This window comes from Panthera pardus, unplaced genomic scaffold (assembly GCF_024362965.1).
Source record: "Panthera pardus isolate Hobbes unplaced genomic scaffold, ASM2436296v1 HiC_scaffold_26, whole genome shotgun sequence".
In the NCBI taxonomy this organism is placed as follows: Eukaryota; Metazoa; Chordata; class Mammalia; order Carnivora; family Felidae; genus Panthera; species Panthera pardus.
This window is the reverse complement of record NW_026526832.1, coordinates 27,273,059-27,292,463: the sequence shown is the minus strand read 5'-3', so window position 1 is coordinate 27,292,463 and position 19,405 is coordinate 27,273,059. Positions and strand designations below refer to the sequence as shown.

Sequence of the window (19,405 nt, the reverse complement as noted above, 5' to 3'; positions counted from 1 at the left end):
ACTGGGTGTAAGACCCAGACAGGGGCTAGATCACACTGAGCCTTGCCAGAAGGAGTATTTGTGTGTAATTCAGATTGCAATGGGAAACCACTAGAAGGTCTGAGCAAAGCAATGGCATGATCTAAGTTTCTATTTAAAGATCACTCTTGCCTACTAAATGTCAACTCCACTCTGATTCTGATTTCAGTACCACTTACTGAGCACGAATGTTGTGCCAATCACCGTACGAGACATATATATACATATATGCGTATATATAATTTCTCCCTCGGAAGCTGCCCCTGGCCCCTCAGGTCACTTGCAGGCAAGCCTTGTAACCTGCACTGCGGGCCTCCCACCCAGGGCTTTTCTGTCACACAAGGTGCTACGGGATCCACCTGGTTCCCAAGCCTGAACATCTCGGAAGTTGGAAAAGTCAGCATTTCATGGGTGAACTTCCATGGAGCCAGGAATACATTTTTCTCAGTTCTTCCTCCTGAAGACACTACTCAGAGCTGCAGTAGGTTCTGGAGTTTGAGCGACTGGCTCGTAGAGCCCATGGACTGCTTTCTCTCCCTCTTTCTTGGCCCCATGCCTTTTCTGTCTCTTCTGCCCCCAGTCTTGAACTCCCCAGTAAACCGCTGGTACAGGAGCGATTGCTTCCCACAACACTGCTCTACAACTGGCACCTTCCTTTCACAATTTTCTTCCTACTTTTTTCTTGCAGGCAGGCTGGTTGGTTTTCTTTTTTTTATTTTTAAAGTTTACTTATTCATTCTGAGAGAGAGTGTGTGCACAGGAGGGACAGAGAGAGAGGGAGGGAGAGAGACAGAAAGAGACAAAGAGAGAGAGAAAGAGAGAGAGAATGAATTCCGAGCAGGCTCTGCACTGTCAGTGCAAGGAGCCTGATGCGGGGCTCGAACCCATAAACCCTGGAGATCATGACCTGAGCCAAAATCAAGAGTCAGACACTTAACCAACTGAGCCACCAGGCGCCCCAGGCTGGTTATTTTCCTAGGTGGACTCAGACACTGTTTTAAGGCTTGCCAGGTCCAACAAAACCCTTTCCCCTAATGTTTCTCTGAAACCTAAACTCTGGTCTCAGAATGGGCCCTTGTGGTTTTATAGAACTATTCACAGGGGAAACGGAAAGCCCCGGGGAAGGAAAGACAGGATGCACTAGCAACTGTTAATCAAACAGCAAACTTTTTTTTTTTTTTAATTTTTTAAAAAAATGTTTTTATTTATTTTTGAAGGAGAGAGAGACCAAGCGTGAGCAGGGGAAGAGCAGAGAGAGGAGACATAGAATTCGAAGTAGGCTCCAGGCTCTGAGCTGTCAGCACAGAGCCCGACGCGGGGCTCAAACTCACAAACTGTGAGATCATGACCTGAGCCGAAGTCAGACGCTTAGCCGACTGAGCCACCCAAGCGCCCCAACAGCAAACTTTTAAAGCACTAAACACAAGGCACAATTTTTAGTCGTTTGGAGATGAAGGAGAAAACTAATACCGATTGAGAATCTGCTTTGTGTGATAATTCCTTCATACCTTTATTCACCAAGGGTTCCTCTACTGCCTTCCATATGCTGGTTGCTGTCATAGGTGAGTCTGGGGGCTCTGGCTGGATGAGAAAGCTCTTGCCTTCAAAGGACTTTTGGCTTCAGAAGCGTCAGGCTCTGTGCTGGGCAGTATTTTTTTTTTTTTTTCAACTTTTTTTTAAAATTTATTTTGGGACAGAGAGAGACAGAGCATGAACGGGGGAGGGGCAGAGAGAGAGGGAGACACAGAATCGGAAACAGGTTCCAGACTCCGAGCCATCAGCCCAGAGCCTGACGCGGGGCTCGAACTCACAGACCGCGAGATCGTGCCCTGGCTGAAGTCGGACGCTTAACCGACTGCGCCACCCAGGCGCCCCTCTGTGCTGGGCAGTCTTACTGAAGATTCCCAGCCGTGCTTTATAATTTGCTAAGTGTGTGCCGATTTTCCTGGAGCCTGGCAGCCTCCTTTGGATGGAGGAGTGTGTCCATTCTATTGGCAAGAAAACCAAGGCTTAGTGGGTTTAGATGGCTTTCCAGAGCTGGGGCACTGAGTTAAGTGTGGACGTAGGTCTCCTGGCCCTGATTCCTCAGCTCTTGCTAACCTGCTCAGCTGACCCTGACTATACATGATTGCGAGGATGACCCCCACTCCCCACTTCAGACTTGTCCTCTGGTCACTCAGGAGTCACTGTGCAGCCCTGAAGCTGTCTGGAGGCACACTGGGAGTTCCATGGTATGTGTGGCTTCTGTCAGGAGTGGACGGCCTATAGAAGAATGTGTTCCTTGGGGCCCTCCCTCGTCCTGGTCACACCATCCAGGTAGAAAGAAAATAGACGCTGTGCCATAATGTCAGAGATGTAAACCCAAGCACTGAAACATCTCTCCACCTGGAAAAAATACCTTGGCACAGTTGAAAGTGAATATTGGGCCTCCGGTCCCCACATGAAAGGAAATGTTAACACGTGGTTTGTGCTGGCGAAGGGTTTGGGAATTTGAGAGCTTTAGTGAACATTCCAGGAGTCTGTGAGGCATCATCCCATTCCAGAGGAGAGCAGAAGATTCTGAGATGTCCCCAAAGCCATGCGAGCAACTTTCCCCCTTCACTCAATGACTTTGCCTCATCTTGAAATTGTTCCCAGGATAAAAAAAAAATAATGTTTAAACCAGCTTTTCACAAGCTAAACAAAAAAGATTTTTAAAAATTAGTAAAATAGAAGTTTAACTTCAGATAGGAAAGCCGAAGAACTAACCAGATACAGAACTTTGTGGCATTAGAATATTAGTACTGTGTAAAAAATAAGACATTGAATTACTTCGGCAAAGCTTACTCGGGGAGAAAATTCATTTATTTATCAAAAGCAAGTTAATTTGCCATCCTAGGGAACTGTTGTTCCTTCCCATTTATGAAATCAGGGCTCCCTTATTAAGGCAGAGTACTCTCCCACGACAATAATGAAGAATAATGCAGCTTTTTATTGCCTCTGGGGTATGTCTGTGCACAGATGGCCTTGGAAATAAAATCATGTTTTGGAGTAAATTCAACCTGCTTTTCTTCCTTCCTTCCTTCTTTCCTTCCTTCCTTCCTTCCTTCCTTCCTTCCTTCCTTCCCTCCCTCCTTCCCTCCCTCCCTCCCTTCTTCCTTCCTCTTCTCTTCTCTTCTTTTCTTTTTCTTTTTCTTTTTCTTTTTCTTTTTCTTTTTCTTTTTTTTCTTTTCTTTCTTCCCCTTAACCTGACTCCTGTGAATGGAAACATCATGTTCTTCAGCTTCTGAGTGGCCCCTCAAGATATATGGGACAGAAAAAACTCATGCACAGATCTTTACACTTACACGGGCAACCTATAAATACATGTTTATCCACCCCCCCCCCCAACTAGTTAGTTATGTGTTGTGACAATCTCTGGAAATAAATTCTAGACTGCATGGATTTTAACTTCACTGCTGCTGAATCTTCCTGAGAAATGGCCCTGGGCTCAGCTAACACTCAAAAGTCCATGCAGCCTGAATGTCAGAACTTTTGCTTCTTCTGTGGCTTTTTCTTCTAAAACAGTGCAGAGCCCACAAAGTTCAGGATTCTCCAACTTACATCTCCCTCTTCCTAAAGTGTGGGTCAGAGTGGCTCTGAAGAATGTTACTGGAAAGCATGAGCTTTTTCAGGTGACTTTGATTAAGCTCTGCGGTCTTCTGCTCTGGAGGCATCAGAGTGTTAATCGTGAAGGTGGTGCTGAATTCCCTCAATCATATTCTGGGGGAAAGGGGGAAAACTTTTATGCATGTTCTTTCCAAGTTCAGAACTCCTCCATGGCTTCTTATGTTCAAAATATTAACATCCACGTTCTCTAATTTGGCAGCAAAATCTCCTACTTGGAGCCATCTAACATCAAGCATTCATTGAGGCTTACTAAATAAGCACTGTGCTGTGGGCCATGAGCATCTCCGGCCTCATAGACTTGACATCTGTGGGAGACAATCGTAGAACTAATTTCACTCTGGATGAGGGAGGCAGATCTCCTTTTTTGTTTTGTTTTGTTTTGTTTTTTGATATTTCCAAGTCCCACCAGAAACTGACCTCTTTGTGGAAAAGGATGCTGGGCTTGTGGTATTGACTGAATTGAATCCCTAATCCTCAATGTGATTTTGTTTGGACATGGGGCTTATCCGAAGGCAATAAAGGTTGAGTGAAGTCATAAGGGTGGAATCTTAATTCAATGAGGTTGGTGTCCTTATGAGAAGATGAAGAGACACCAGTGTGCTCGCTCGCTCTCCCTCTCTCTCTCTCTGTCTCCAAGCCTGTACAGAGAAGAGGCCATGTGAGGACACAGAGAGAAGGCAACCTACAAGTCAGGAAGAGAAGCTTCACTAAACATTTCTGGCACTTTGATCTTGAACTGCCAGCCTCCAGAACTATGATAAAATAAATCTCTATTGTCTAAGCCACTCAGTTTTTGGTCTCCTAATAGGACAGCCCAAGCTGACTTATATACATGGGTAAAGAAGAGTGGATCTCTGGCTAATCGTATTTGATTCTTTCGCTGCTTTTTGGCTGCCCACACCACCCTTATGGAAGTTGACCCAAACGATTTTAAGAAAAAAAAATCTATATAAGAAAATGCCAGTAATTTGGACCTCACTCATTGAGAATTTGGGCCACTTCACACAGGCTAAGCTAAAGTGGCACTTGAAAAAGAGGTTGACAGTTTGGGGGAATGCTATGCAAATTAATAACTTGCACAGATTATATGGGTCACGAAGACATTGGACAAACTCCCCTGGGTTGACTTTTTACTGGTTGTATGATCCTTAATGTATACTTAACATGGTAAGGCCTCAATTTTCTCAGCCATACAAAATGCTGACAGGTAGTATTGACCTCATTGGAGATCTGTGAGGATTAAGTGAGATGATGTACACAACAAAATTTTCACTATTTCTGGTGTGTCATTGACACCCAAAAGATGGTAGTTGCTATCATTTGGAAATATTTATACTTGTTGAAGCAATCAAAAGAGTAAATGCAAATTATTTTCTATTTTTTAAAATTGGTTTATAAAAGACCTAAGATGCTAAAGACCAAACATAGAAGTCCTCATTAATCTAACTTACTCATATAGAGATCTGGGAAGTCAGGACAAGCTAGTAAGGATTCTAGAATTCAGGCTTCAGGGCTGCTAGCCTTGCCCCGGTCCACATACATCAATGATGTTCACCAATGTGGCTTTCAGTCTTACAATGTAAGGATTTTATTTGTGCTTAAAATCATGGCTATCCTTTTCCCTGTTCTAGGGAAGTTACCTAATTGGTGGGGAGGAAATGACACAGGCTTTGGAACCAGGAGTCCTGGAGTACAATCAAATTCTGCTATTCACTGGTCCATCACAAGGTAGGCTATTAGTGATACATACTGAATGATGAATAAATGGATGAATGAATGGATAAAAGAACTGTCATAAAATTAAATGGTAAAAAATGAAAACATCCTTAAAATGTGCTTGACACATACTAAACACACAGGAATGTTCATTTGTCTCCTTTCCTTTTAGTTCAATCAACATTTTCTGGGCACCAAGAATATGTAGACAAGGGTCTAGATTTCCATGATGACAGTGGGACACTGGGACAGTCAATTGGCATGAATCTCCCCAAGAACAGGCAAAATGGTGGTGAATGAAAAGGAAGTAAATTATGCTAATCCATTCAATAATTGTCCTTTTCCTGGATCTTTTGAATCAGATACAATGGATTACTATTATTTTTGAGAAAATTCAAACATAACTTTTGTGTTTCTCTGTGTTCAGGATTACATTTCACCCTTGACAAAATATCATTTCCTATTTCTATGAAAATAAAACTGAAGGCTTTTCTTCAACATTGTCTAGATCTCTAAAATACCATTTTAACAAATATTAGTTTTCCCTTTCAAAATACGTGACTTGTTCTATTACACTTGGGATTGTCAGTCCTGCAGAATCCAGGAGTGATTCAGAAGGCAATGTTTTCACTATTTCATATTTATTTCTATTGACTTCTTAAAAGAACAGCACTGCCAGAACAAGTCGAAATTTGATTTTATACAACCTGGGAGGGCATTGAATGTGAAATGGTAAAACGAATGCAAATTACTTTATCAAACATTTATTGAGCATCTGCTACATGCCAGGTCTTGTGTTAAAGGCTCTGGAGGATCCAAAGATAAGCGAGACGTCATCTTCACTAGACACCCAAGGCCCATTAACACAAAAAGACACACCCACAAATGTCAACTATTTGAGATAGCATAAATACCAGCAAAATCTCATGATGTAGTGGGAGCATGCAGGTTAGAAAATGTACTGTGCACTGTCACAAAGTAGAACTAGGAAAATGTCATACAGGTGAGTTTTTCTGGGAAAAAATAATTTTACCACAGAAATAGCTTTCTCTTTTTTATAAAGTTTATTTATTTTGAGAAAGAGAGAGAGAGAGAATGTGTGTGGGAGAATGGGGGAGAGGCAGAGAGAGAGGGAGAGAGAGAGAGAAAGAGAGATAATCCCAAGCAGGCTCCACACTGTCAGCATAGAGCCTGAGGCAGACTCGAACTCATGAACTGTGAGATCATGACCTGAGCCGGAATCAAGAGTCAGCGCTTAACTGATTGAGCCACCCAGATGCCCTGGAACAGCTTTCCTAATAGGCAGATGGAATGAATGATGAATTTATCTTATCAATGTCCCCCCAAATTATTTCCACCAGGTAGGAGTTCTGGGTTGCAAGTGACAAAAAATCTCATTCAAAGTAGCTTAAGCAAAGGAGAGAACTTATGACTAATGTAGATGAAACTCCAGTGACAGATCTGGTTCAAGCTATGTCCTCAGAGGTGCATTTTCTCTGTTGTCTGCCTATGACTCCTGCCACGTCACCCATCCTCAGGGAGGTCTCCCTCTGGGAGCAAAAGTTGGCTGCAGGACTTCCAGGCCTTTTGTGCCCCTACCTGGCTTCAAGTCTGGGGGAAAGGTTGAGGGTCTTTTCTCCAGAACCCCCAGCAAAGTTTTAGTGGTGTCTCGTGGTTCCAACTCAGTGTATGAACCATCTTGAAACCAATCACTATGGCCAGAGGAATGCAGGATGCTGATTGGCTCTGATCATTAAGGATCTACTGTAGAGTTGAGAGGGTGCTCAACTCCTACTATACCGCATGGGCTGGGAGTTGGCAAGATTCAGGTGCACTTTACCAAAACAAAGGTAAAGGAGTTCGGATGGCAAAAAAAGTATGTTTTCATCTAACTAGGCAGACCAATTAATGAAGAATAGATTGGAAGTAGTGATTGGAACACAAAGTGATCACTTTTGCAAAATGTTCCAATATTAAAATGTAACTGATGTACTGTGCTGTGGTTCCGCATCTTTGGTTTTCAAAAAACAGTGCATCTTCTCCATAGCCCAACATGCTAGATGCATGTCAAGGCCTCATGTGGCCCAGAACCGTTTGCATGTTTGTAATGATGTTGTCTCTACTCTCAACAGCTTGCCGTCCTCTGAAATGAACAGGAAACACAGAACCAGAAATGTTCAGGGTCCCTGCTTTTCTCTTTGTAAAGTGTTTCCAGGCAATCCGAAAGTCATATAGTTAATAAGTGGGGAAAGAGACTCCATAATCCAATAAAGAAACTGATATTGGATTGCATTAGTTGCCTGTGATAAATGAGCTCTTCAACATATCAAGACAATGTCTACCTCTAATGCCGCTGCCAAAGTGATATTCTTAAAATAGGGATGTAATCAGGTATTTGCTTATGTGGTCAATTCCAAATTCCTAAGCATGGTTCTCAATTGTGGCCTCATTCTCCACTACTTCCCATTAAAACACTTGATATTCCATACCCAGTGCATTCCTCAGGCCTTGTATAAGCTTTCTAAATCATTGCACATGGTGTCTCCTCTGTTCTATTTTCTACATACCTCAAGCATATCAAGTGTCGCCTCCTCTCTGAAGCATTCTCTAATTTTCCTGAGCAGATTTAGAAGTACCCTTCTCTGATCTTTCATTGCATTGCATGGTAGTGGTTTGTTTTTGTTTTTGTTTTTGTTTTTGTTTTTGTTTTTGTTTTTTGTCCATCTCCCACACCCTGGGACTGAGAGAACCTTGGGAGGAAGTTTGAAATCTGGCGATTCCTGGGAGGTGGCATCTGACATCTGACCGAGCCCTCCAGGGATGAGACCTTAATCTCCTGTAACACCCCCAGACTCATCGCTGGACCATACTCATGTTAGAAAGTTCTCTATACTGTGGGTGCCTGGCTGGTTCAGTCAGTTAAGCAGCTGACTCTTGATTTCAGCTCAGGTCATGATCTCACAGTCGTGAGATCGAGCCCTGCATCAGGTTCTGAGCTGGGCGCTGGGTGCTGGGCATAAAGTCTGCTTAATGTTCTCTCCCTCTGCCTCTCTCTCTCTCTCTCTCTCTGTCTGTCTCTCTGTCTCTCTCAAAAAAAAAAATCAGTTCTCTATACTGAGCTGAAACCTGCTTCCTCTCTGTGACTTTATTCAAGTGATCCTCATGGCCCTCTGGAGTCACAAGAATAAGTCAAGTCCATTTGGGCCCATGGCCACCCTTCAATCATTGGGAGGCAGCTGTCACAGATCCCTTCTTCAGAATAAGCAGCCTAGACTCTTTCAAGCATCAGTCTCAGGTCTCAGAAGCTGATCTGTCACTATTCAAATCATTGTGCTTGAAACACACCTCAAAAATGTGCACCTATGTCTCGTTCCCCTGGGAGAGGGGAAGGGGAATTATCTGGAGCAAATAGATCCAGGGAACCATGGCTTCCCTTGAGCTGGGCATCACTTTTCTTCTCTTGCTGCCTAATGACTCAACAATTTTAGGTTTTTTTCAGCTTCAGAATCCTGCTGGCTCAGGTTGTGCTTGTGGTCAGTCGATATTTGAAATATTTCACAATTTAAAAATAAAAATACCTTTAAAAAGCCTCTGTCAATCTAAGTCATCCCTTCTTGCACTTAGGCAATTCATTTTTTTAACCCTCAATGGAAGTGTCTACATTTATCCATATTGCTCTCAATCCTGAAATACCACAACCCTCCCATGCATCATTTCTTAGAGTAGCAACCACAAGTAATGATCACGGGCTGAGGTATTGAACCAGGATTGCCCTGGTGCACCCATTTAACCTTTCACTCCCTGGCCCCTACACGGCCAGCTGGTAACTGGCTTGGAAGCCTACACAGGCTCCCTTCCCTGCCTTCTTCCTTTCCTTTCATGGTAGCGGACACACTACTCAACACAACTCTTATCTTGAGGGGTGCCCATGTCTTCAGGAAATATCTATCATAACCAAGCTCAACTTGCAAACCTGTCACTGCCCTAGAGAGCCCCTTTGTTCCATCATCATTGGAGGTATATTATGGATTCTGTACGTGGTGGGTGCTCAATATATGCTGAGTGAAGTCTGGGGTTAATCTGAGGATTCTATCAGAAGAAGAAAGTGAATAACAAATAGTAGAGAAATGAGGCTCCACCAGTTAAACATCAGAAAATGAGACTATTTCTAGTTCAAGAGAACTTGAGGAAAGAGGCTTTAGAGGGAAGATGTGCTGCTTAGTTAAGTAAGGATAACTCGATTTCAAATGTAAAAATTCCAAAATAACCTGTGTAAGAAAGGATCATGTTAAAAATTCTAAAAAGACAAGTGCCTTCTTTGATGTGGTCAGACTCTGTAATTGAGGTATCAGTGGGGAAAGTGGGGAGAGTATAATGTTTTGAGATGTGTCTCTTGTGTTGGAAAATTCCGAAGAGAGGTCAACTTTTCCTTACTCCATAGCCCAGATCTTTCAGAGCTCCTTAGGCTGATCAGGCACATTCACCCTGCCGATGGATGACTCTGTCTGTCTTAAATGCTCCACAAGAAGTGCCACCACAGAGTTGTTGTTATGGACTGAATCCCACCAAGATTCATATGCTGAAATCTTACTCCCCACAAAGTGTGATATATTAGAAGGTGGGGCCTTTGGGAGGTAATGAAGTCATGAGTGTGGGGCCCTTGTGGATGGGATTAGCACCTTTATAAAAGAGACTCCAGGGAATATCTCTGCTCTCCACCACGTGAGGATACAAGGAGAAGTTGGCCATCTGCAAATCAGAGGAAGAGGGCTCTCACCAGAACCCAACCATGATGGCATCCTTAACTTGGACTTCCAGTCTCCAGAGCTGTGAGAAATAAGTTTCTATTGTGTAAGGCACCCAGTCTATGGTATAATTTGTTATAGCAGTCAGAATAGATTCACACAGTTGTGTTGAACATGAAGCAGGCATTGTGGATTTGAGCAGCCCCTACTGCACTCAGCCTTGGAGCTCTTGGAGAATATTGAGATTCTTATCCCTGAGGCGGCTATACTCTTACTTGTATTGTTTTAACTATTAGAGGGATATACAAGTTAAAGCTAGAATTAGAAAATAATATTTCTTGGTCCTACTGTTCTTTCTTTTTCCACGAGGATTTGCTAAGTGCTCACAAGAGCCCATGGGGTGTCTGAGTGGCTCAGTCGGTTAGGCATCTGACTTTGGCTCAGATCATGATCTCACAGCTCATGGGTTTGAGCCCACGTCAGGCTCTGTGCTGACAGCTCAGAGCCTGGAGCCTGCTTCAGGCTCTGTGTCTCCCCCTCTCACTGCCCCTCCCTCAGTCATGATCTCAAAAATAAATAAACATTAAAAAAATTAAAAAAAACAGAGCCCCAAAAACTGTTCTTGGCCCTAGGATGATCAAGATGAGTTAAATAGACTCTCAGAATTATTTTCATATAGAGTAAATATAGTTGCAAAAATATATACTGGGTAACAAATTGAGAGCATCCATTGGGTCAAAGATGGTGGTAGAGGCACAAGTGAGGCAGGAATCATGTGAGGAGAGTTTCAAATGATGGGCACAAATGTGAATAAAGGATGTGGGCAGCCATATAACTGTTCTCCAATTGCTGGCTGTACATTACTTCTGGAATATACTGTCACTAAGTATGCTATTTCTCAAAAGCATCTCACTCCTGGGCATTGGAACAAATACATGGTTCTTTAATATAATGTGTCTCAAAGAATTATTTTCTATCTTGTCAGCAACAAAAAAGTAATAATTCTGTGCTTTAAAGAATGAGTTGAAGGTGATACAGTGACAGAAAGATTTAAAAAAACTCCACCCAAATGGATAAACGCTGCACACAAAAAGAGTATATTTAGGTAGCAAAATCACTTAGGAGCAAGTCGTCGAATATTGATTGGATGAGGCCGAGAAAAGAACACACTTGCCATATTCTTTGAAATTTGAAAATATAGCTTCATATGCTTTATGGAGCTTAACCTATTTGAATAAAAATGAAATATCTCCAGGCTAGGAAGAATATAGCTGTGGTCTGCTGCTGGTTCCTTAGGATTGCAGCTCAGATGTAAAAGGTGGGGATTCAAAAGGCATAGATTTTTGGTTTATGCTTCCTGCTGGGTCAGACATGCAGGGGGAAAACCAAGGCAAGAGAACACTGACCAGTTTGCTTGAGGAAAGAAAGTAAAACTTGAAGTGTGTGACAAGATTTTTCTCTTGGAGATTAGCAGTTACTTTCTTTGTAATCTCTCTCTCCCTCCTGTTTTTGTTCTGTTCTATTTTGTTTTGGTTTGGTTTGTTTCTTCTTCTAAACTGAGCAAGTAACTTCCTCAAGGGCCAGATTTTTACTTACTTACTTATTTATTTACTGGAGTTCAATAATTATTTATTGGGAAAAAAAATGGCTGATAAAACCCCAGACCCCGGCTTAAACCATCCCCTTGCGCTCACATACACGTGACACTCAAAACCCACATGACTGCAACACCAGATTTGCTGAACAGCAGAGGTGATGCCCTCCGATGTCTCACCCCCGCCACCCTCTGACCCTAGCCCGGGGGAGGGTGGGAGTCTAGTAGACTTACCTAGAGAATTATTTCCGGGTCGGAGTCTAAGTCCTCTCCCTGATGGTTCTGAATCTGACTCCGCTTCCTGTACAGGGAGGCCACCTGGGCACTGGTGATAGAAAACTATGGAACACTTCTCGAATTTGCGTGTCGTCCTTGCCAGGGGTGATGCCAATCTTCTCTATATCGGTCCAATTTTAGTCTATGTGCTGCGGAAGCCAGCACAAGGGCAGGATTTAAATCACACAGCTTTTTAAAAGAAATATTGACTTAGCTTACGTCTGTTTGGTATAGCTTAAAAATGTTGCTCTGCTAAGGACTTCAGTGATAACAGTGTTCAAATATTTTGGAAATACCAGGAGATTATGTTCTGCATAGATTGGGCATGGGTCTAAACTTCATTGTTTTTGGCAACTTTTATGCCCCAGAGACTCAAAAGTCATTTGTCAAATGGTCTTATATATCTTATTACAAAACCTAATCAGAAAGCTCTAGTTATTTGGAAATAATTTTTAAAAATGTATAACCTTTAACACAATGCCAACAATAAAATTTTCTTTAGCTCTTGCACTGAATATGCTTTAGTTTATTGCTTCATACAATTAAAAAAAACCTTGAATAACAAATCTAAATATTCTCAGAAGTCTAAATGCTTTTAGCGGGAAAACAAAATGAGTTAGGCTTCAAATTAAAAGGTCAAAAGAAACAGATTTGGTAAAAATATTTATCCATATCAAGTGAGTCATTGTTTCCAGTTGGATAAACACATTGAGAATTACTTAAAATAGTTTCTGGGAATTTCATTAATTCTTGATGTCTTATCAACATTCGATTTGCTTAGAGTCGTGCCCCTGACTCACTTTGGAAAGGCTATGCAGCTGTTTACAGATTCGGCAACAATTTAAGACTAGCAGAAATATCCCAGCAAGTACTAGGGCTCTGTCCTCACCACTGTTGTAATTAGACCCACACCCAAGGGGAATTAGAAGCAGAATTGACTTGAGAAGAAGGTTCCAGAAACCTAGGTTCTAATCCCAGTTCTGCACTCAACATGCTCAGAGGCTCTGTTTATAAGACTGTGTGGGTGCTGCCCCTGTCTTTAATCACTAGTCTTTTTTTTTTTTTTGACATTTTATCTTATTCTCATTCTTTTTTTACTATTTTTAAAATTGAAGTATAGTTAACATACAGTGTTAGTTTCAGGTATAAAATACAGTGATTCAACAATTCTATACATTATTCAGTGCTCATCATGATAAGTGTACTCTTATCCCCATCATCTATTTCATGCATTATCCCACCTACCTCCCCTCTGGTAACTATCAGTTTATTCTCTGAATTTAAGTCTATTTGCTTTTCTCCTTTTTTTCTTTTTTCACTTGTTTCTTAAATTCCACATATGAGCGAAATCATACGGTATTTGTCTTTCTCTGACTGATTCGTTTCACTCAGCACAATACCCTCTGGATCCATTCATGCAGATGCAAATGGGAAGATTTCTTTCTTTTTCATGGCTGAGTAATATATATATATATATATATATATATATATATATATATATATGCCACTTCTTTTTTATCCATTCATCTATCGATGGACACTGGGCTGCTTCCATAGTCTGGCTATTGTAAACAATGCTGCAATAAACGTAAGGATACATACATCTTTTCAAATTAGTGTTTTTATTTTCTTTAGGTAAATACCTAGCAGTGGGATTGCTGGATCATATGGTAACTCTATTTTTAGTTTTTTGAGGAACCTCCATACTCTTTCCCACAGAGGCCGCACCAGCTCACATTCCCACCAACAGAATCATTAAAATTCTTAAAAGTCATCACTGCCTTCATGCCCTCACCCTCATTCCTCACTTGACGTTTATAATCTGGCCACCTCTCTCTCCACTCTGTTGTCAGCTGACTGAAAAGCTGATCATGTTCTTCTATTCATCAAAACCAATAGTCTTTACTTTGTCCTCAGACTCTGTGTTTCTATGCGTGTCCTGCATTGGTTGACAAAACCTCCCTCCCTTCCTCCCAAGACCCTAAGGAAGTGATGACATTTTAGGCCTCTTTCTGCCTCTCATGGCTTCTTTCTTTCTCTTCCCATCCCCCAACGTGAGAAGTTTCTGGAGCTCTTGTTCTCAGCCAGCTTTCTTCTCTCTGGCCTCTTCCACTTCAGTCTTCCTCACTTTGACAACTATAGCTATTGTGCAATGCTTGTGAATGATTCTACAGTGTATCTCTCTGGTGCTCTTTCTTGACTATTGCACATCTCCGCATGGATGCCCCCTGATATCTTGATGAAGCTGGTTCCCAACTGAATTATCACTCTTCTTTCCAAACCAGCTCTTCTCCCAACCTACTGGTTTGTATTGCTAACACTGTGATGAAACTATATAAGTGTTTACATTCTTCTTGTCTCTTCCTTCAGTAGTTATCTGTGTCTATATTTTGTTTTATAATTTGTTTCAGATTACAGTCTTGTACCTTCTATTTCATTTAATTCTTTTTTTCCTCCCAGGAAAATAAATATAGTCTTTGATCCATACAAGTCACATGACCACTTTCAAATTGCTTGGAGAAGTAATATTACATTTCAAATATTTTGACTTATTGCTGAGATTTTAGTTAATATGGATATAACTTAGAAATATTTTGCATTCTGGGGTGCCTGGGTGGCTCAGTCGGTTGAGTCTGACTTCAGCTCAGGTCATGATCTCCCAGTCCGTGATTTTGAGCCCCACATAGGGCTCTGTGCTGACAGCTTAGAGCCTGGAGCCTGCTTCAGATTCTGTGTCTCCATCTCTGCCTCTCCCCCACTCATGCTCTATCTCTCTCTCTCTCTCTGTCAAAATAAATATTAACAAAATTTTTTTAAAATACAGAAATAAAAAGGAATATTTTGCATTCTCAGGGCACCTGGGTAGCTCAGTCAGTTGAACATCCAACTCTTGATCTTGGCTCAGGTCATGATCTCACGGTTCATGAGATAGAGCCCTGCCTGGGGCTTTGTGCTATCAGCTTGGAATTCTCTCCCTGTCTCTCTGACCCTCCCCAACTTGTGCTCTCTCCCTGAAAATAAATAAACTTAAAAGAAAAAGCATAAGAAAAGAGATGTTTTGTATTTTTCACACATATGATGTATAAACTTGTATATAATATTACATACATTTTATCATATCTATCTATACCACAATTTACAAATACACAGAGATAGTCAAAACCCTTCCTCTATGCGTAAGTGAAGGTTATACTGTAAGTTTTAATATTTTAAATTATATTTAAAGACTGAAGGGTGTATAAATTTGCTAGATATTTTCCTAAAGTGTATTTTCAACAAAAAGTTAAAATATCTCTATACCCTATTAACTTGTCTTAAAATATTTTTAAAATTGATTGTTATTATTTATATTCACATAATTTCAGGCTTATAAAAAAGTTACAAAAATAATACAATGAATTCCTGTCTTCACCCAGCTTCCCCAAATGTTAACATTTTATTACATTTGCTTTTCTTTTCTCTGTCTACACACACATACACACACACACACACACACACACACACACACACATTCACACACCCCTATGTTTTCCTGAAACATTCAAGAATAAGTTGAAGACATGATGTTTTTTAACGTTGAAATACTCTAGTGTGTGTTTCGTGTTTTTTTTTAATTTCTACTTATTTTCTATTTCTATTTCTATTTTTTATATCTATTTATTTATTTTGAGAGAGACAGAGGCAGCATAAGTGGGGGAGGGTCAGAGAGAGAGAGAATCCCAAGCAGGCTCTGTACACAGAGCCTGATGCAGGGTTCGAACCCATGAAGCCCTGAGATGATGCTGAGCCCAAATCAAGAGTTGGAAGCTTAACCAACTGAGCCAGCCAGGCACCCCTCCAGCATGTGTTTCTTAAAAAAACAAGTAATTCTCTTGTACAACCAAAGTATAATCATCACTTAATTTTTTAAAACTAAAGTAATATGCACATGTTGAAAATGTAATAGTGTATAACTGTTGAGGATGAAAAGCAACAATACCCCTCTCCATTTTCAGCTCTACTTCCTTGAACTGGGAAATATTAATTATTAACTATTTCTATTTTCATCCTTCATGTAATTTCATCCTTCATGTCTCTGATTCTACATAATACAATTCTACCACTATTTATTGGCTGATTCATTCACCTAATAAATATTTCTTGAGCTATTTCTATATGGTTGGCCCTATGTTTTTTTTAAAGTTCATTTAAGAAGTATCTATTTACTGGGGCACCTGGGTGGCTTAGTCAGTTAAGTGTTCGTTCGACTTTGACTCAGGTCATGATCTCGCAGTTCCCAGGTTGGAGCCCCACATCAGGCTTTGTGCAGACAGCTCAGAGCTTGGAGCCTGGAGCCTGCTTTGGATTCTCTCTCTCTCTCTCTCTCTCTCTCTCTCTCTCTCTCTCTCTCTCTGCCCCTCCCCCACTCACACTCTGTCTCTGTCTCTCAAAGATGAATAAATGTAAAAAAAATTTAATAAAAAAAGTGTCTATTTACCCCTTGCTAGAAAGATGTGGATATTCAGTGCAGGTGTATTTTGTCTTCTTTCTATTCCCAACTTTTGATAGTTATTAAGCTATAATTTTGTTTATTTCCTTGATTATCTTTGAACATTTATATAACATACTTAAATAAAAACAAATAAATAACATACTAATTTTCTTAACTTAATAGTATTCGATGCAGAATCTAATAACAGTCTGGGCTATATTTTCTTCTCTGTGGCCTATTTGTTATTTCAAAGAGAATGCTTCTAACAATCAGGTCCAATGGGTCCACTTTCAATGCAATCTATTAATTTCAGTTTGTATCATGTTTAAACAATGACTTTTCCAGTTTTCCTTTTCAAATAGTTTCTTATCATCCTTTTATTAAGAGAAAAGACATTCTTTTTTTTTAATTTTTTTTACATTTATTTATTTAAAAAAAAATTTTTTTTAACGTTTTTATTTATTTTTGAGACAGGGAGAGACAGAGCATGAACAGGGGAGGGTCAGAGAGAGGGAGACACAGAATCCGAAACAGGCTCCAGGCTCCGAGCTGTCAGCACAGAGCCCGACGTGGGGCTCGAACTCACGGACTGCAAGATCATGACCTGAGCTGAAGTCAGCCGCTCAACCGACTGAGCCACCCAGGCGCCCCTACATTTATTTATTTTTGAGAGAGAGACAGAGCACAAATGGGGAGGGGCAGGGAGAGAAGGAGACAGAATCTGAAGCAGGCTCCAGGCTCTGAGCTGTCAGCACGGAGCCCGACGTGGGGCTTGAATTCACAAACTGTGAGATCGTGACCTGGGCCGAAGTTGGACACTCAACCAACTGAGCCACCTAGGAGCCCCAGACATTCTTTCTTCCACATTCCATTGAAGTTGCCTGTTTTTATTCATTCTACCTGTTGTTTAGAATATGTCTTTTTCTGAAAAGAATAGCTTTGTGGGAGCCACTGACTTCTTGTTTTAATTGGACATGATCAATTTCTATTTCCATCGTGAAACTGTCATCCTGGAACTTTTTTTCCTTGGGACATGGGTTAGAGACATATTTCAAGGATCTCAAATCTACCTCCTTTCTTGGACTTTCATTATATTATGTTAGAAAGTACCCTCAAATAATTTCCTCAGAAAGGATACACTGAAAATGCACTTACTGGTAGTTTGATATTTGCATATCTAAGTACCCTTCCTTGGCCCTTGCACTGGATTGGGATGTGGAATCCTAGGTTCCAAATAATTTTCCCTGAGGACAGAGAAAGCGTTGCCCTCCTGTCTTCTGGCCTCCAGTATTTCTGCTAAGATGTTCAGTGAGAGTTGTTCTCATTTGCATGTGATTTATTTTTTTTCCTGAAGCATTTATGAGCTTGTTCTGGTCATTAGTGTTTTGAAATTTAACAAAGGTGCTTTAGGTGTGGATCTTTTAAAAGTACAGCCTGCTTGACCTTTGTGGTACTCTTTTAATCTGAAGATGTGTGTCTCTCATTTTCCCCTTTTACAGTGGTGATAATTTTCTCTAGTCTGTTTTCTGTGTTCTTTCCCTTTCACTTTTACAGGTCAGATATGGGTGGTTTGTATTGTGTTGGTCTGGTTGGGCTGCGACTTCTGAATTCCTTTGCCTGGAGGTTCTGGGTTAGATTTGCTGTAACAGGCGTTTCTGTGAGACCTGGAGGACCAGTGTGAAACAGCAGACTTTGCTCTCTGAAGGTTGTCATGCGGAGATGTGGTGACAGGTTGCAGAGGGTCAGGAGGTTCCATATTGTACCTGTTCTCTGCTCCAGTTCTTACTTCTGACTGTTGACCATGTAGACAAAAAGAAGTCCCAAGCCCTCCACCAGATCCTTAGCAGCAGACCCACAGAACAAATGGAAGTTGGCCATAGACAACGCCGCCCCACCTCTGTCGCCCGGGAAATTTCTCTTTGCAGTCCCATTGGGAAGCTGAGCCTGGTTAGGTTCTCAAGATGATTTGTGGGTGACCCCCCTCACCTCCTGGACCCTATCTTCCCCAGCTCCTCATAAAACTGTGTGAGATTTACCACCCACAACAAATCTCTTATCCTGTTGCTCATGGTAACTCTGCTTGCCTGATTAAACCCTGCCTGATTATAACCTCCTAAACCGAGATTTATGTCTCTTAATTTTTCTCAATTTTTAACTTTTTTTTTTTTTTTTTTTGCTCTATTTTCTGGGAGATTACCTTGACTTTAAGTTTAATTTCCAAGAATTCTCTTTTGTTGTCTGTTTAAATTTTATACCATCTTGTAATACCTTCCTGAATTTTTCCACGAATACTATTAAAAGCAGTTTTTCCTTCTTAATATCTTAAATTATCTTTACTTTATGGAATCAGTCATTTTCCCCATTTATCTCAATCTTATTTTCTTCATGTTGTTAGATTTCTTCTAATGACTAGAGATTTCAAGTGGTGATAACTGCAAATGGAGAATGGAGATTCTTCTAGAAATTTGGTTTTCACCATTTTATTGGCAGATTTGTTGTCTCTTCAGATCTGTTCATTCTCACAGGATTATTCATGGGTTTTTTTTGTGGGGGGAGGGATAGCTAGAAGGTGGAGAGACAAATGCTTGTGCTCAGGTGCCAATTTGGCCTGGAACTTTCCATCAGTCCTTCATCACATGCCTCTGATACTGTTTTCTTTCCATCTCCCCATCAACTCTATAGTTGGATGTGTCTCTGATTCTGGTTTCCATGCTTCCAGTGTTCTCTGCTCATTTACCCTAAACTTTGTTCAAAGATTAATTCTCTTATAGTGTTGCTTCAATTACAAAAAATTTCTCAAAAAATTCTATGGCTCCCTGTTGCTTTTATGTATTTTTTTAATGTTTACTTATTTATTTTGAGAGAAAGAGAAAGAGAGAGAGAGAGCAGGGGAGGGGCAAAGGAGGAGAGAGGGAGGGAGAGAGGTTCCCAAGCAGT

The 19,405-nt window shown here is 40.9% G+C and overlaps 1 non-coding gene across 1 annotated transcript; it reads right to left on the bottom strand.

Annotated features, from left to right (window-relative positions):
- Positions 1 to 12,056: 12,056 nt before the first annotated feature.
- Positions 12,057 to 12,162, bottom strand: LOC128773714 (U6 spliceosomal RNA). The gene has a single exon (XR_008418150.1). It is a non-coding gene; the product is annotated as a U6 spliceosomal RNA (small nuclear RNA).
- Positions 12,163 to 19,405: the final 7,243 nt, after the last annotated feature.